Source organism: Rousettus aegyptiacus, unplaced genomic scaffold (assembly GCF_014176215.1).
Source record: "Rousettus aegyptiacus isolate mRouAeg1 unplaced genomic scaffold, mRouAeg1.p scaffold_m13_p_8, whole genome shotgun sequence".
NCBI classification, from domain to species: domain Eukaryota; kingdom Metazoa; phylum Chordata; class Mammalia; order Chiroptera; family Pteropodidae; genus Rousettus; species Rousettus aegyptiacus.
Genome location: NW_023416311.1, coordinates 43,724,593 through 43,743,941, shown reverse-complemented (window position 1 = coordinate 43,743,941; position 19,349 = coordinate 43,724,593). Strand labels below are relative to the sequence as shown.

General features: G+C 37.8%; 1 long non-coding RNA gene and 2 pseudogenes across 1 annotated transcript; 2 read left to right on the top strand and 1 right to left on the bottom strand.

The window, feature by feature from the left end:
* The first annotated feature begins 50 nt into the window (after nt 1-50).
* Nucleotides 51-13,702, top strand: LOC118606795. Its single transcript, XR_004952630.1, has 3 exons — nt 51-230; nt 454-555; nt 13,321-13,702. It is a non-coding gene; the product is annotated as an uncharacterized LOC118606795 (long non-coding RNA).
* Nucleotides 11,560-11,678, top strand: LOC118607636 (annotated as a pseudogene).
* Nucleotides 13,703-16,899: 3,197 nt separating the features above from the next.
* On the bottom strand, nt 16,900-18,220 carry LOC107506532 (annotated as a pseudogene).
* Nucleotides 18,221-19,349: the final 1,129 nt, after the last annotated feature.

Sequence of the window (19,349 nt, the reverse complement as noted above, 5' to 3'; positions counted from 1 at the left end):
GTGTATTTGCTTGGATTGGCTGGCGTGGCAGCGTGCGGAGTGCTGATTGGTCGCCGGGAAATGGAATGATTCCGCGTGTTGGCAGGAGGCAGGCCAGGGTTTCCTGCGGGTCTAGGGTTTCCTGCGGCTTTGGGGTTTCCTGTGGGTTTGCCTCGGGTGGGGGGTCCTACGGCTAATTCGTGCTGCGAGAAATACAGACACGAAGAGGGAATGAATGGTGATAGTGAGGGGTAAGGCTGTCCTAAACTCTCCTCAGCTGTGAAGATCTAGTATTGTGCCGCGGCACTAGAGTACCCTCCCAGTACCAAATGAGAAAAGGCAAAAGTCCCGAGGATGACACGCCTTTCTGCCGCCCGCCTTCCCCAACTTAGAGTTGACAGCGCTTAATGAGAACGCAAATAAACAAAGTCACTGCCACAGATCATTGATTTTTGACCTAACTTTTGTCCTCAGATAAGGGAGTTCAGAGGACAACCTTGAAAGTAGAGAAGAGAGAAAGTGTGGCAGGTGGCTTTAGAAGCCTCACAAAGTGTTCTGGTTTTCATCTATTTGAAGGTTAAGTGACATTTCATCCAGTGGCTGTGAAGTCACCTATCTTATAGATAAATCTGAATACTAAAAATCAGGCGTTTGCAAATTATATTTACCAGGCTATGTAGTTTGAAAACCAAGAGTAGGGAGGAATGCAATGTTACACCATTAGTCATTATTGATAGACCTGCAAGGAGAATAATACTTCGTAAAGTTTGAAATTAGCGTCACTAAGAGAATCACCACAAACAACTTGTTCATTATTATTATTGGCAGATTTTTTTAAAATCTTACCTCATTCTTTATATATAAAAGGAATACTAATTTGATGATTATTTTTCCATTGAAACATACCAATGTAGGTATGTTTTACATGTTTCACATGTTTCACATGTAAAACATACCTACATTGGGGGGCTGTTAAGTGGATTCAACGAAATATGAAGTATGTAAAACTTTATACAAAGCACTTTTCCACAACTATCTCAAATTATTACCCGTATATATACAAACAAGGACCACAATAGTTGACTAATAACAACAGCAGGTTAATGGAGCCCTAGGCATAGAACTTAAAACCAATTACTAGTTTCTGAGGAGCTGCATTAGAATTTGGTCCAAGTCTGCTAGACTCTAAAACTGGACCTCTTGACCCCCACAAAATTCAATGTGTTTCACAGCTCTCTGTCAAGCACCTGTGCACAGCAGTGGGGATCAGAAATGAAAGGCCTAATGCCTGCCCAGAAGGTGGAGAGAAACAGATCTTCATATGCATTTCAGAAAAGAAGAAAATTAGTATCTCTTATTTTTAGGAGACAGATGTGGGTACATTGCTTCACAGCTCTTTTCTCTCACAGAACCCAGTAGAACATGTTGAAAACAAAATTAACAGCTTTTCTTTTTTTGTAAGGAGGTGTGCTGCAGGTGTCCAGTAGGGTGGTTTTTGTTTCTTTGCCTTTTGTTCTTCATATGTTGCCATGTTTTATTCTTGGTTACAAATTGGGGTAATTAAAAACCACTCAATGTCTATTAAAGTGAAATGCTACTAAAAGCAAAACTTCAGGTTCAAAAAAAAATACATTTGTCATCTGGAGCTTTTAATGAGGGCTTACAATAGACCAGGCACAGTGCTGAGCAGTTTATACATCTTGACTCAATAAATCCAGATAATAGCCCTGTGATGTATGCACTATATTACTGTTATTAAACTCACGAGGGAAATATAATGTATAGGGCAACAGACAGATCTCCCCTCCAAATAGTTTGAAAATGGGAAAATAAGTTTTCTATCTAGAGAGTTCAAGTATAAAAGAGTCATATAACGTACCTGACCAGCTATATGGAAAGTCACCCTAAAGAGACAAAACAGCTTCCTTGACAAGCCCTGACTGTATCAGGTTGAATGTATTAACATATCTAAAGAAAGAATTTCCGGAAAGAAAAATGAAAAAAAAATCAAAACAATATATACCTAATTTCTGACCAGGAGGCAATAAATCTAGGAATAAAACAGAATAAAAACACATATGCACAAATATCCCCAAATACTTGAAAACTAAAAAAAAAAATATCTCCCCCCAAATTTTTGATCAAAAAGAAAATCAAATATACTGAAGAATATCAATAAATATATTTAAAATATTAATATTAATAAATATTAACATTAATAAAAATGAATTAAAATAAAATCCCTATGCATCAAAACAAGGACATATGACAAATTTAATACTTAGAGAATTCGACTCAGGAAAATACATAGCCTTAATTCGATCAACCACTATGTATGAAATACCTGCTGTAGGAACCCTGTTGAAGCTGGGACAGTTTATAAAGTGACCCTCAGCTAATTCCAGAGCTGGATTTAATCCTGAACTTTTAATTTATATAACTTAATAAAAAAAATTTTTAAGTCATTTTGAATTGATTTTCTCTCATTTAGGATGAAAGAGCTTTTAAAGAATAGAGGGTCCCTCTTGCAACCCTTTCTTTGTTTTATCCATCTGGAGCCAGGTGAAAACTGGGAGTAGGTGAGGTGTTGGAGAGGGATGTCCTAGGGGTAGCTCAACAGAAAGGGGAACCTGAAAATTTTCAACTTTAGCTGTGGGGAGACAAGGATAGTTCCTGCATTCCTGGGCAGCTCCTACACCTGGCTAAAGCAACTTTTTGGGTGAGACCATTTATACATATGTTGGGAGAATACATATATGAGAATTTTATATTTATTTTGTTGTTATAAATATCTCAGACACCCAAGGCTGTGTTTAAACAAGTTTTCTTAAGGCCAAACTGTATTGTCAATATTTGGGTTCTATGACACTCTCCTATAACCTTTCAATAAGCCTTCTTCATGTTTTTTGAATGGGTTTCTGTTCCTTATAATCACTCCCTGACAGAAGTACAAGGCTTGACCCATCCCCTCGTGGAGATTTCTTCCATGCTTAAACAAATGAATTAATATCAACTATAGTATTAACTATATGCTCTTGTCGAGGAAAGAGGTGGAAGAGTTTGTACAACTTACTAAGCATAACTGAGCCTTAATTTCCTCACCTGTACTATGTGATTAAGAAGATCTCCTTTGCAGGGTGGTTGTAATTGTTTGAGACAGTGGCTGCAGAAGCTGGCATGGTTTTTGGCACTGTGTGAGCACACAGACAGTGGTAGTTGGGATTAGGGAGGAACACTTGGGTGAAAACAGGAGTGAGGGTATAGAGCAAAGGTCCCCAAGTCTCCTATACATTTGCATCATGGAGGCATTTTAAAAATCAAGATTTAAAACTGTATCCTGAAACTACCAAGTCAGAATCTTTGGAGGTGCAGGGCTAGAAATGTGACTTCTAACAAGCATCCCTGAATTATTTCATCTAGTTAATCTAAGCCTAGTCTGACTAGTGTACAAGAACTACCAGAAAAGAGGGGGAGGCAAGGTCTGTGTGAGAAGAGAACAGGCTAGAGGAACGGTCAACTGGTAAGAATCAGGGGGTACAACACTGAATCACCTGTAGTATTTATTTCTATTACTTTTTGTGTGTGTTTTACTCTTTTGTGCTGTCTGCTCTACTGTTTAAAGCTTATGCTCATTTGTTTTTTAAAAAGTGCACTTTTAAGAAGAATGAAAGCCAATTAAAAATATCATAATCTTCATAAATGATATAAATAGCTGATACTAAATTCCCCATTGTAGATAGCACCTGTGGAATGTCTGCTATAGTCCAGGCACTGCTTCAAGTAACCATTATCGTGATCCCTGTCTTGCGCATTGGGAAACCAAAGCATAGAAAGATTAGGTAATTATCCTAAGGTTGCACAGCTAATAAATACCAGAGGTCAGATGTGAACCTTGTACTCCTGGTCACTATGCTAGTCTCTCTTTCAGTACAAAAGCTAAAGCGCTGTCAAGGAAGGTTGGCAATAGAATTTCTACCCTGGTATGGGAGGCCATACCGGCTTACAGGTGCTCCTGGTATGTAAAGGATACCAAGAGGCTGTAGGTGAATCCAGCTTACAGTTGAGGCTGACAAAAGAACATAGATTGCTTCAGGCGTAGCTGAGCATAGCTGAGAGTAACTAGCTGTCTCCTTTATAAAGATGGTTACTGAAGTTAAAGAAATTTCATGTGTTTAGGTTCACAAATGTTCAGAACATTATACATGACCATAAAGTAAAAGGAAGCAGAGGAAATGCCATCTCAAACGCCAGAAGTTAGGTGGAGTGGAGTGGAGTGGAGTGTATGAAAGAAAGGACTATCTACACACAAGGAAAAGAGAATGGGCCAACTAGAATCCACATCTTCAGTGATCAGCAAGGTACTCTGATGAAATTTTTATCATGAAATTATCTAAAACAAGGGTTGGCAAATGACAGCTCACTTTCCAAATTAGATTCCTCAGCTTTTTTTCTAAGGTAAGTTCTGTTGGAACAAAAGCACACTCATTATCTATGATTGCTTTCACACTACAATGTCATGACTGAGAAACTGCAACAGACACTGTGTGGCCCAGACCTCTCCTCTAAAACATATTTCGCAAATTTAGGTTTAACATGTAAATCTTTAAAGAGATAAAACCAGGCTCGATCCACATCTAAGAGCCCTTATTTCCTTGGATCGTGAGTATCAGAAGACACAGAGAGGTGAAACTACTTGAGAAAGAACCAAGTATAAGAGAATTCAGTTAAACCAGGACCTTTAATTTATAAGGTCAATTACTCCTCCAGAGAATGAAATCTGTAACTAGTTATATTTAGAAATATTCCGGTTACATGTATAAATATTCCAGCTGAGAGAACACTGTATTACACTTGAATAAGCAAAAGTTCAAAGTGATTGTGACATAGTTTGCCTTTTACAAATCTGATCTCTTATTTCTGAGTTCGCATTTCCTCTCTCTAAGTGGAAACTTGTATTATGTTTCCATAAATTTGTCAATTATAAAGGGCCTGCTCTATGCCAGAAATAATTCTAAAATATTTACGTTCACAATCTAACACGTGTTCTTTATCTCCTTCCTCCTTTTCTCTCACAGAAATAGAGCCCTTAACCTTTAGCTGGACACACCATAGGTCAGAGTAACAAACATTTCCCACTCACTAATAGCTAGAGCTCTGATTTGACTTGCATCCTTCTTATCCGATGTACTCGTAAGAGGCTTGCAAGGTAGAAATCGTGCTTTTACTGCTTCTGCAATTCTAACACAGGTTTCCATTTCCCAATTTCCCTCTCCAGTTCAAGATTGCTTTGTGATCTTGGTGGTTTCCTAATAGCCATAGGAACATGAGCAGTGGTGTGCCCATTCTGCTGTACTATTCTCTAAGGGTTCTTTGATTATCTCTTTGGTCCTCCAATTGATTCTCTGAGCCATAACAATACTCGTACTTAATCCTTTTCTGATTAAACTAGCTGCCCTAAAGGATAATAATGTATGTTTCCTTCACTTAGCAGTCTTAAGCAGCAGATGACGAAAACAGGTATAGCAGTGTGGAAAGCTGAGACCCTTGTATTCAGTGGCAAACCATTTGATAAATGGTTGCCTAAAATAACCTTAAAAGAGAGATTATATGCAGATCAAGTCTGTAGCTATAGGTTAAATCGTTGGAAAATTTCATGATGGCATAGGTTGATTGCTTCAGCAAAATTTTATAAGAAAAAGATGAACTAAATTTAGATTTAGCCAGTTTGCAAAGAGAAATGCAAAGCCTATATCTCTGTTAAGGAAAGGACAGAGAATCTAAAATGGTAGCAGAGAATCTCAACCTGTGGTGGAGAATCTAAAATATTTGAGAGCCTAATAATTTGATGCTGAAAAAGTCAATTGTGTCTGTACCCCAACACCGAAGCAATACTAAGAGTTTGCTTTGAAGGAGCACAATGACCCCAACTATTTACAAGCATCTCTCCAAAGCATTCTGGACCAGTCGATAAGAATCAAGCTAGAAGCACAGATCAGGTTAAGGGTGTTGTCTTACCATTCAAGATCTTTATTTTAGGGCACTATAGAGCTGCCGTAACAAAATACCACAAACTGGGTGGCTTAAACAACAGAAATTTGTTGTCTTACAGTTGCAGAGGCTAGAAGGTTGAGATTAAGGTCTCAGTAGGGTTGGTTTCTTCTGAGACCTGTGAGGGAGAATTTGGAGGTGTATTGGCAGCCTTTTGCATTCCTTGACTTGTGGATTCATCACCTTGATCCCTGCCTTCATATGCACCTGGCACTCTCCATGTATGCATGGCTATGTCCTAAGTTCCCCTTCTTATAAGGACACTAGTCATTTTGAATTAGAGCTCACCCTAATGACCTCATTTTAGCTTGAACTCCTCTATAAAGTTCCTGTGTCCAAAGAAGATAACATTCTGAGGTACTAGGGGTTAAGAATCAAACTTTTTTTGGTGGGGTAAGGGGGACAGGAGATACAATTCAACCCATAAACACCACCATTAGGTTGAAAAGAGGCTGTACAGAACAGGGCAGCTAACAATTAAAACCAGATCTTCACCTCTTCCTTACTGTGTGTCCATATTAAAGGAAATGGGTTAACAAAGTCTTTTAAACTGTAACTCACAGGAAATACAGAGTGACATATAAACTGAATTCCCTAAACACTCAGGGTCCCTCTCAGTGCCTTTACTCTGTCCCTCTCGCTCTGCCTCTGAGAAGAGACCACGCTCTGTGGAGTGTTACCCATTTTCTAAAAATTTTCCTTTTAAGACTCTAAGAAACAAACAAACAAACAGATCTTCAGACTTAAATATATATAATGTCCAGATGAGCTCTGAACTGACCAGAAGAAAGATTTGAAGCTCATTAAGTTTATAAGGAAATTCTTTACCAGAGAAACCATAAACCTGGCCTGCCTGACTGTCTGAGTACAATGAAAGCTTTAAGTACTCAAACCTACACCAGCAAAAAGAAGGATGACAAAGTTTTGCAGCTCCAGTGCTCAATTCAGATATGGTCAAGGAGGCTATTAGACAAGGAGGACCTCCAAAAAAACAAAGCCAGTAGTCATGGAGATAACAGAAGAATGAGAGGCTGTTGTTGGAAAGGCTAACCCAGAAAATATGAATAGTCTATTGCTAGGGCAGAGGTTTCTGAAATTCTTGCCCAGTATAATATTATTTCTGAGGGGAATTTTTTATTATAGTTACTTCGTTCCAACAATACCATTGAATAGTGTGTGTTAGGCAACGAGGGATAACTTATCTGTCAATTCCTGGATCACTCCAACACAAGTAGCCACATCTGGACCTGATGGAGAGGACTCTATGTCGTTCAGGTATTCTGGTCTTTGAGCTGGGTCCAGTCTCTGGCTGAGACTTTGAGGTCATACCTCTTAGGTAGGGTATGAATTGTTCTCTGTTTGTGTAAGAGATGCTCACAGATCTCAGGGATGGAAATGGGTGGTCTGCGGCAGACTGCTAGATATCCTTCAATAGCTGTTCTCCCCCTTTTTTTTAATCTATGGCAAAAGAACCTATGATTTTTTTTTTCTTTTTATCTGGACACAAGACCACTCCAAATAAAAACTATATTTCTGAGCCTCCCATGGAACTACAGTTCTGGTTATGAATTAGTTTCGGTCAATCAGATGTATTATTGAAATATTCAGAAATTAAGTAGAAAGTAGAGGCAGGGTGGAGGTCTCTGGTTTGTGTGTACCTGCTTCTGATCAGGGAGGCTTTCCTGATCATGGTAGAGGCAAAGCAGTTTCAAAACTGTTAACCACTGCAACTTCCTAAATGAGCAGGTAGCTTCCTGAACATAGAAGAGACAATAAGTCCCTCCATAGCCCAGTTTGGTGGTGTGACTCTCAAATTGGTTTTCAAGAGCTCAAACTATAACCTATTTTGTAATCCTTCCCTACAGTTATATAGGGCATTTAAGACTGTCTAGCAAATGCCTTTTCTATTTAAACTAACAGAGAGATTCTCTCTACTGAAACTAAATGTGTCCAGTACAAGTTGGAATTGCTTGTCTCATTTTATGGAACTAAGGCTTAGAGATAGAAGGGAGTTACTAAACCTGTTCTCTGTGAGGGGAACACATGCATTCATTTATAGTTTTTGCCACCATCTGTGGTAAATTCTCCCACTATGGCTGAATTCAGATCTCCAGAAGTTTAACAACTTTTAGGCAAAACTACTGAAAACTTAACAATTGGCTTTACAAGCTGACTCTTGCTCCAATATATCACTGCTTAGGGAATTTAAGTAACTTTCCCAAGGTACCAAGTCAGTAAGTAGTTAATTAAAAGATTGAAAATAGAATGATATTTATTTTGCCTGAAAATCCATTATGCTTTATCAAGAGAGTTTTTGGCTGCCAACACAACATTGAACAATAATTTACAACACACGGTATAAACGTCTTCGGTGTCTTCACTTCAGAGACTTAGTTAATGAGTGTTGAGACAGGAGTAGAGAAGTTTATAATATTTTTAAAGCTTTGAGTAGAATTTGGATGTGTAGTCATGACCAATATGTACACAGACAGAAAAGAGTTTAAACAGCTTAAGACCGTCAAAGTTTTAGATGGGACTTAAGGAGTGAGGGAAATAATTTTATAAATGTAAAGTCATAAATTTATAAATGTAAAGTCAGTGCTTCTAGACTCCTGTTTGAGTTTGTGGTTGAGGTAGTTATACAAGTGACCTACTAGAAAATTCCTGAAGATCATAAAGAAACTGGGCTTTCTTCCTGCACATTTAGATTATCATAGTATTGCTTTTTGACATTAAATGAGCAAAGAAGAAACTGATAGTGTATGTCCCATTTTTCTGGGGGGTCTGTGAGGAAATCTGGTGCTTAGTCTAAGGAGTTGGATCTGGCCATTTATCAAGACTCCTCAGAACAATGAAGTGGGGGGCATCTATTCTTTACCTCGGTATGACTGTGACAATCTGGTCAAGGCAAAGGCTTTTAGGTAAGTACTCAAAAGAGACCTTAAAATGAGATGACAGGTTTTATTTTTAGAATTTTGGAAAAAGAACTAAATAATCTGCTAAAATAAGAGGTAAATTGTGCAAATGCACACAATAATGAACACTCTATAGATCTTAGCATTTAAAAATTATAAGACAACAGTGGTAGGAAAAAATATGTGACTGGAAGGTTTAGACATAGGCCTCATTCATTCAGTTCATCGAACATACTCAGGCAGCCCCTGTTGTGCTCCCAGCATTCACCAGGTGCTGCAGGAGCCAGGGCTGTGGCCTCTCAGGGATTTTTTTGACAGGAAGATGTGGTGAGTTCTCCTTCCTTAGGTCAAATGATCAAATAGGTTTTGCTTTTAAACACTGTAAGATAACAAACAAAACTATAATAAGATTAGAAATAATTCTCAAATTTGTTATTTCTTTATAAGGTTATAATTTGAAAGGGCAAAACATTTTGAGACTAAGAAAATTCTTTATAAAGTAATGTGGAGATACATGAATCCTGTTCTTCCTTAGATATACCTGCTTTAGAAAACATTCTCATGGTTTCCTTTCCATCATCTATGAAGAAAAGCTTATTGAGTAATTAGAAAACATTACTGCTTGACAAGTGAGAACAAATGATAAGACAATAGATAAGTGTAAAGACACAGTTTTATCTAAAACTGCCACTGCTTTAAAGATAGAGATTGATTTTAATTCCAAGGAAGTCAGTCACTGTAATAGATTCTGTGTTTCAGTATTTCTTCCACCCCTCTTGACATCTACATTCCTGTCTCCACCACAGCCTCATGTTCGTAGTACTATATCAGAATCTTAATGGTATAGAACAGATTTCCTACTTCCAGTTCTTCTCAACTCAGATCTGTCCTCTATACTAGTTCTTGATGAATGTACCTAAATCATTGATTTTATGAGGCAAATCCTCTTCCACAAACTAATGATCCACAATGTAATTTATTAAAGCATTATAGAAATTTGTCCTGAATTAAAATGAGCTAAAATGTCCAATAATAGAGGATTATTAAATATGATTTGATGTATCAATAAAATATTATGCAGTCATTAAGAACTTGTGATAGAAAAAAATTATTGATCTGAAGAAAATATTTGCACATTATTGAATATAAAGAAAAGCATGAAACAAACCACCTAACAGTGTGTACAAATTCTGTAAAAAGAAGTAAATACTCTTTGACTCAAAATTTTGCTTCTGGGAATTTATCTAAGAAAGTACTAAGGAATGGGTGCAAAGATTCCAAGTTCATCTTCATCTAAGAATTGTTTTTAATAGTACAAAAATTAAAAACAACTTACAAGTCCAAAAATACTATTGAATTTCTGTTTGCAATCAAGATAGAGTAACAAAAGACATACAAAGTATGTTCTCTGACCACAATGGAATTAAATTAGAAATTAATAACAGGAAGTTATCTGGACAAACCCCAAATATTTGGAAATTAAGTTACATACTTTAAAATAACCCATGGGTCAAAAAAGAAATCAAAAGGGAAATTAGAAACAATTTTAACTGAATAAAAATGAAAACAGCATATGACAATTTATGGAATACAGCTAAAGCAGTAATTAGAGGGCGTATTTTTGCTCTGAACACCTGTATTAAAAAAAAAGAGCTCTAGTCAGTGACATCAGCTTCCACCTTAAGAAACAAAAAAAATTCAAATTCCTTAAAAGATATAAACTATCAGCCCTATTTAAGAAGAAACATAACCTGAAGAGCCCTATATCTATTAAAGATAGTGAATTTTGAATTTTAAACCTTCCCACAAAGAAAATTTTATTCTTAGATTCCTTCACTGGTGAATCCTACCAAACACTTAAGAAGAAATAGTATCATTTCAACAAACTTTTCTAGAAAATTAAAGACTTCCCAACTCATTCTATGAGGCCATGAAACTAAAACCAGAAAAAGATACTGTAAGAAAAGTAAATAATTTTAGTTTCATTACCATGAAACTAAAACCAGAAAAAGATACTGTAAGAAAAGTACAGAATGATATCCCTCATGAATGTAGAGAAAACAGTTCTTACCAAATTTTAACAACTATTAAAAAGCCAATACGTCATGACCAAGTGGGATTTATATTGGAAAGCAAAGTTAGTTTAACATTTGAAAACCAATCAGTGTAACTCACTGTGATAACAGACTGAAAAAAGAAAAATGATATATCTCAATAAATAAAAACATTTGATAAATGCTCAACATCTGATCCTAATAAAAACACGCAGCAAACTAGAACTAGAAGGAATATCCTCCACCTGATTGCCCTTTATGAAAGCTGTGCTGATAACATCATACTTAATCATGAAAGACAAAATTCTTTCTCCTAAGGTGAGGAAAACAGGCTAGGATGTCTACTCTCACCACTTTTAGTCAACATTGCATTGGAGGTTTTAGCCAGCCCAACCAGGCAAGAAAAAAAGAATAAAAGACTTTTGAAAAGATCAGAAATGAAGAAGTAAAATTGTCTTTGTTCACAGATGACATGATCATCTATATAGAAAAACCTGTGGAATCTGTACCTTTATTGAGTTAGTAGAGCTAATAAGTTTAGCAAGACCAAAAGATGCAAGATCGTTTATGTCCATGCCACACTGAACGCGCCCAGTCTCGTCTGATCTTGGAAGCTAAGCAGGGTCAGGCCTGATTAGTACTTGCATGGGAGATCACTTAGGAATACCAGGTGCTGCAGGCATTAAAAAAAGAAAGAAAGAGAAAAGATAGTGATAAGTTAGAAAAAAAAAAAAGGAAGATGCAAGATCAATATACTAGCAGCAAACAATTGGAAATTGAGATTTAAATGACTATACCATTTGGAGAGCATAAAAATATGAACTACTTAGAGACAATGTGAGAAAAAAAATGTGCAAATCCTGTAATTGAAAACTGTAAAACATACTGAGAAAACTCAAAGAACTCCTAAATAGAGATAAATGCCATATTTATGGATAAACAGATAAAATATCGATTCTCCTGAATTTGATCTATAATAACACAGTCTCAATTAACATCTTAGTGGGCTCATTTGTATTTCTTGACAACTAATTCTAAAATTCATGTGGAAATGCAGAAGACATGGAATAGCCAAAACTACTTTGTAAAAGAATGAAGTTAGCTAATTTATTCTACCTGATTTCAAGTCTTAGTATAAAGTTACATTGATCAAGATTGTGACATTAGAATTAAGAGAGACAAAGAGATCAATAATAGATCAGAATAGTCTAGCAATAGACCCACACATGTATGGTTAATTGATTTCAACAAAGATGCAAAGACAATTTAAAAATGTGAGATTAATTGAATAAATTATTTTGTATAGGATGCAGCCTTTAAATTTTGCTGAAAAAATACATGTGTTAACAGTAAGATGCTCATAGTATATTAAGAGACAACTGCAGGGTCTAAAACAGCTTGTAAATATTATTCTATTGTTGAATGAGATCTTTGTTTTTTTCAAAAGGATACACATACATACACACATATGCACACAACAAAAGTAATTATTAATAGTAGAAGCTTGGAATTGCTTATAATTTGTTTTTAATGTTTATGCTTCTATTTTATTTATTTACAATACATATTACTATACTAAAAGACAAAAAACATTAAAATATTGTGTAATTATTACATAAATTTCAATAACATTTTTTTTGGGAGGGGGGCATGTGTTTGTGTAGTAACTGGAAGATATATTCCAGTTACTAGAAGATATATTGCTGGCATTACAAAGAGTGGTGGAGTTACAAATACTCTTTTAGCTTTGTCTTTCTTGGTTTCCAAATTTTCTACATGAGGCACAATTTGCATTTGAAAAATCATAAAAACAGTATATATATATATATATATATATATATATATATATATTTTTTTTTTTTTTTTAACTCTAAATAATTCTCCATTACTACCTGGCTAAAGATCTAACTTCCTAATTTGATGTTAAGATCTGCTATGAACAATATGGCCCAAACTGACCTTTCTGACTTTCCTCCCTTCCCATGCAAGTCCTCCTGTTCTCTGCTAATTCACCTTGATTTGTTCTCTGCACTTGTACACCCCACCCCCACCCCACCCACTTCCTTCCTCCACTCCTTCCTTCTTACTTGGGCCATGCTTTCCCCTCTGTACATTTTTGCTTCATACTGATACACAATATCACTTGTAAAATTCTTAATCTTTTAGCAGGAAATGATAAGGGACATCTCTTGCAGAGTTCTTAATCTTTTTAGTAAACCTAGTTAAGTTTTCTTTCCTTTACTGGCTTAATAGGCAAATCAATAATAGAACTTAATAGACATATGATTTAAATAACAAATTTGTATCTTCTTTTCCTTGTCTAGGGACTGAAGCGGCACTTCAGCAGGAAACCCAAGACTTCACCCTCAGGCAGAAAAGGAAAGAAAGAGCTCCATGAAACGCAATGAGCAGGGACTACGGCGCTTCTCAGCAGGAAGCAGATACAGAAGAGACTTCTTGTCCCCCAACATCCATACTAATAATAAGGGGGTTTATAGCTCTTAGAATAGAATTAGTCAGGAAGGCAGTTAGGGAGTTTAGGGTCTGCCTGCAAAGACACTGAAGTCATCCTATTCTAGAAGGGATCCTCCCTAATCCACCCATAATTAAGCAAGCCAGAAGGCATTTTGTTTAACTCACACAAAGAAACAAGTTAGCAGAGAATTAGGTACTAGTTTAAGCCAGTCACTCACACCTGCGCAATAAAGACCCCAATGACCTTCAACTCACCTGAGCCTCGTTATGCCATCATTATAATATGATGCATATGCCCAGAAGTTCATTAATATCATTATAACTGACTGAATTCTGGGAACGAACATGCGCAGAAAGTAAATGATGAATCACTGAGGCCTGTCAATCTTAGTTGTTAATCAAGGAAGCCCACCCCTCTAAGAAAAGTAACCACCCACAGCAAATAGGGATAAAAACCCCAAAGGCTTTGTTACCAGGCCTTTTGAGCCACGCTTGTCTTGCTCAGATCTGCTTCTACATCTGGAAGTGTACTTTCCCTTCTAATAAAGCTTTTCTTTTCTACTGTATTTCAGTGTCTTGCTCAATTCTTTGTTCGAGACATCAAGAACCTGGACAACGCCCCGGGGGCGGGGGGATCCCCACTCTCCCGTAACAATACCAATGTTTGAAGTCAAGTTTCTGCTATCTCTGATATTTCTCTAAGAAATGCCTTTATCAAGTATCCTATGCTAAACAGACTTAAGGTTTTGGAACTAGACTGTTGGTTTTTAAATCTTGGCTTTACCAGTTAATAGGTGGTTGATCTGAGGGCAAATTCTTTCACTTCTCTTTATCTCAGTTTTCTCTTTTAAAAATTAAATATAATACAAGAATTTGCCTCGTAAAGTTATTATGGAATTAGAGTAGTACTGAAAAGCATTAGCATATTGCCTGGCACATAGTAAGCACTCAATAGGTATTAGCTATTTGTTATAATAGTTATTGTTAAAATCTCAGAAACAAGTCCATTCGGAAAACCCAGAAATTTAAGGGCTTAGAAGACATTCTGAAATAACCTCTATATTTGACTTTCTCATATTTAGTCCCCTTAGTTAATCTAAGATTTCTCGTATGTTATCTGACTCTGAGAGTAGACAGCAAATAAAGATAGAATTTAGGGCTAATATTTGAGAGAACATTAAATTCCCAATTGAAAAGCCCAATTTGGGCCACTAGGTGGCTATAAAACACTAGCTATGCTTTTTTAAAATCAACTACAAGAAACAATTTTAAGACATAATCCATATTTCACATTTACTTTCATAATTTCTAATTACTCCCTCCTCCAGTGCAGAGGATGCAGAGAAAGAGAACTGTGAGTCAGAACCCTTTCTTTGAAAACCCAGAGGCATTGGTCAGAGGAGATAGTATCTTGGGGACCCTCCCTAGTTTGGCTGCACACCCAGACAAGAAGCCAGCAAAGGTTATATATTTTAAGGTACCGTTTGCCTAACCTGTGCACCCTGGATGTGATGAATATTTATTTTTCCATCTCATTGCTACCTAATAGTAGTAGGAGAGCTTCTTAAACTCCAACCTCACTCTGGCTAACTGTTCTATGGGTGACAGCAATGGTGTGGTATGACATGAGAGGGCATGGGCAGCCAGCAGCAAGATGAAGGCAGAGAGAAAGTTAATGCAGGGGTGGTGACCAGAGACTCGTCCGAGCAGCTCGTGCAAGTTCGAGAGGAGGCTTCAGTACCTAGGGGTCTGTGCTTTAATTTACAAATAGAAAATATGTTTAGTCTTTGTATCTGCAAATCCTAAACATTCAGATTTAAAATACAGGGTTGTCTACAATATTTAAAATTTTTGAACATTTTCTCCCCAAGGTGACTACCACTCGTCATCTGTATAATTGACCACCAACTTCTTGCATTTAAAATTTGTGCTTACAATTCTCTGGAGCTTCTAAAAAATGGCAGACCTAAACTAGAATACCTCTTAGAAATTTTCATCAAGAAGATGAAAAGACTTGAGTGGACACAGATCTAAAGAGGAAAGAGACCGAAGATAATTCTGTACTTTTGAACTGAACGCCAGAGTGCCCCAAAACTAGCTGGGTGGGGCTTTGGGATGATAGAGGTGAGGAGACTTCTAAATCAGCTTGGGTCTCAAGAACTGCTTTACAGAGGACATTTAACTTCATCTGCTAAATTTTATTGAGTTATTAACTTATGTTTTCTGCCTAAATTTTTCATTTTCCTTATGCCACATTCAGGCAGCCAACTCTACCTCCTTGCCCCAGGGTAGGACTGTGGCAGGGTAGTTTTTATTCAAACTTACTCGCCTAGGAGATTGTATGCTGGGAGCAGAGGGAAATTGTAATAGGCGGGGATTGGGGGACTGAGGATGTAGGTGTTAGATAAGATTGCTCCATGCCAGGAGGGACTGAGTAGAAGACAATGGGTGGAATTTTCAGAAGTACACCTAACTGCATTCTGGCGTTGCCGATGGGGTGAAGGTGGGAAATTCTCAGACAAAACTGCATGCAAGGTGACCTGTAGGCAGAGAGGATTTTATCCTCACATATGTAGCAAATATGAGTAAATATCCCAAATAAATAGTAGAATATGCTGCTTCTAGATCTTTGCCAATGCTGTGTTGTCTTTCTGGAAAGGTCCTCCCTTCTTATCTATTTGTTGACTTTCTATTATGGGAGCAGAATTGTACTAAAGTTTAACAGGCAAGGAAGACTGTATTCAAGGCTGTTGCAATAGAGAAACCAAAACTGAGTCTGAACTCAACTGAACTGAAACAAAAAGCAGGAGGGTTTTTAAAAGTGAGATAAGCTCGTGAAAAAAAAAAAAAAAACTGGAGGTGTTAGGCTAATCAATTGGATGTGTCCAGCACATTGAGTTATTCCTGAGTTTCTCCATGTTTTTCTCTGTGATTAGGCCACCTGTGCTTGCTAATTGGCAGGTGGAAGTAGGTGTCTACCCTCCTACAGAGATTGGGAGATAGGTTACTATCTTTCTTGATGATCATATTTCAAAGGGATGGCTCTTAGGTCCTTGAGAAAGACAGTCTTGGGTTCTAAAACTGCAAGGGGCTTTTTAAAAGATTTACATTTCAAAAGGGCAGATAAAGAATGATAATTTTCTAAGGTAAATGCTCTAAGAAAAAGGGATTAGGGCCTAGATTCAGAAGCAAGACTTTCTAAAGTTTAGTCAAGCTGAGGGGTACCTTAAGGCCATCTTGGTCATATATCTTTTCTTTTTTCTTTTTCCATGACTTTACTTTTAGACACGAGGGGAAAATCTTATAGATACACATGAAAAAGACAGACATGATTCACAGGTAAAAGCGAAGACAGCCTAGCCAGAAAGCTTAAAAGCCTGTCAGCTGTTGAAGCTGGAATATGACATGTTGCAGAAGGAAAGGAATAATTAGTATTCCTCTCTCTCTTCCTCACCCTCTCTTTCTTCCTCACCCTCTCCTTCAACAGAGTCCACACCAATCTCCTCACAGTCCTTCTCAAGGGCAGCCATGTCCTCACGGGCCTCAGAAAACTCTCCTTTCTCACCCACATACCAGTGAACAAAGGCACGCTTGATACACATCAGGTCAAACTTGTGGTCCAGGTGAGCCCAGGCCTCAGCAATAGCTGTGGTGTTGTTCAACATGCACACAGCTCACTGTACTTTGGATTTCCATCAGGTACCACAGTGGGAGGCTGATAATTAATGCCAACTTCGGAGCCAGTGGGGCACCAGTCTACAAACCGGATGCTGCACTTGGTCTCGATGGTGGCAATGGCAGCATTGGCATCTTTGGGAACCATGTCCCCAGTGAACAACAGGCAGAAAGCCATATATTTACTGTGGCAGGGGTCACATTTTACCATCTGGTTGGCTGGCTCAAAGCACACACTGGTGATCTGCACTACAGAAAGCTGTTCACGGTAGGCTTTCTCAGCAGAGATGACAGGGATAGATGTGGCCAGAGGGAAGTGGATGCAGGGATGGGCACCAGGTTGGTCTGGAATGGTCAGATCAACATTCAGGGCTCCATCACATCTCAGTGAAGTAGTGATGGAGGACACGATCTGGCTAATAAGGCCGTTAAAGTTAGTGCAGGTTGAGTGTTCGATATTGAGGTTTCTATGACAGATGTCGTAGATAGCCTCATTGTCAATCATGAAGGTATAATCAGAGTGCTCTAGGGTGGTGTGAGTGGTGAGGATGGAGTTATAGGGCTCAATTACAGCTGTGGAAAACTGGGGGCCTGCGTAAACGGAGAACTCCAGCATGGGCTTCTTGTTATAATCTACAGAGATGGTCCATCAGCAGAGAGGTGAACCCAGAACTCACTTCCCCAAAGCTATGGAAAACCAAGAAACCCTGAAGACCTGTACACTGGTCAGTCAATGATCTCACCAATGGTGTAGTGCCCACAAGCATAGTTATTGGCAGCATCTTCCTTACCTGTGATGAGCTGCTCAGGGTGGAAGAGCTGGTGGTAGGTGCCAGTGGGAACTTCATCAATGGCTGCAGGTTCCAGGTCTACAAATGCTTCCCTGGGCACATGCTTGCCATCACCTGTCTCACTGAAGTAAGTGTTGAAGGAGTTGTCTCCCCCCACAAAGGTCTTGTAACTTGTCATCTGGCCATCAGGCTGGATGCCACGTTCCAGGCAGTTGAGCTCCCAGCAGGCATTGCCGATCCGGACACCAGCCTGGCCAATGTGGATGGAGATGTACTCACACATGTGTACGAGTCAGCAGATGCGGGGAACAGAAGTAGACACCAGATCCCAGTTATCATCCTTGACAAGCCAAGTGTCGAGGTAAGTGAGTGCTCACTATCTTTAAATTCCACTTTTTGTCACTAAAACTGACACGTCTTGATTTTCTTTCCCTATTCTCATTTTTTTTTTTTTTTTAACTCCAGCATTCACAGAAATTCTGATTCTTGTTCATACATCCATTACTGGTATGTGGAACTGAAGTATTGATTTATATATTTAGACATTGGAGGCAGGGATGATAAAGGCATACTTTGTTTTGTTGCACTTTACTTTATTGTGCTTCACAGATGTGTTTCTTACAAATTAAAGGTTTGTGGCAACCCTGGATTGAGCAAGTGTAGCAACACCATTTTTCCAACAGCATTTGCTCACTTTGTGTCTCTGTCACATTTTGGTAATTCTTGCAATATTTCGAACTTTTTCATTATTATTGTATTTGTTATGGTGATCTGTGATTAGTCAGTCAGTAGCCATCGACATCGAGGCAGGACCCTCATCAGCAAAAAGATTACTACTCACCGATGGCTCAGATGATGGTTAGCACTTTTTAGCAATAAAGCATTTTTTTAATTAAGGTATGTACATTTTTTAGACATAATGCTATTTTACCCTTAATAGACTACATATTACAGTTCTCTATATAATGTATCACTGTATTACAATATAGTGTAAGCGTAACTTTTATACACACTGGGAAACCAAAAAATCATATGACTCGCTTTATTGTGAAACTGGCTTTATTGCAGTGGTCTGAAGCTGAACTCTCAATATCTCTGAGACGTGCCTGGTATCTCATTCTATCAGTTAGTACAATGATGATAACCTGGTTTGCAATGCAGAATAAATATTTGTTAAACTGAACGAAATCTTGCTAACTCACAGGATATCATGACTATTTTCACTTACATGATCTTTCTATCAAACTGGCTGTCAATCAGTGCACTTATTTTTTCCCCACCTAATCACCACACATGACTTATTTAGTTCATTTGTTTTGTTTCTGTTAATTTGAATAGTTTGCATGTCTCCTTAGGTTAAGTGACTAGAATTCTAATGTGACATATTACCATTCAATGTGAGCCCAGTTTAA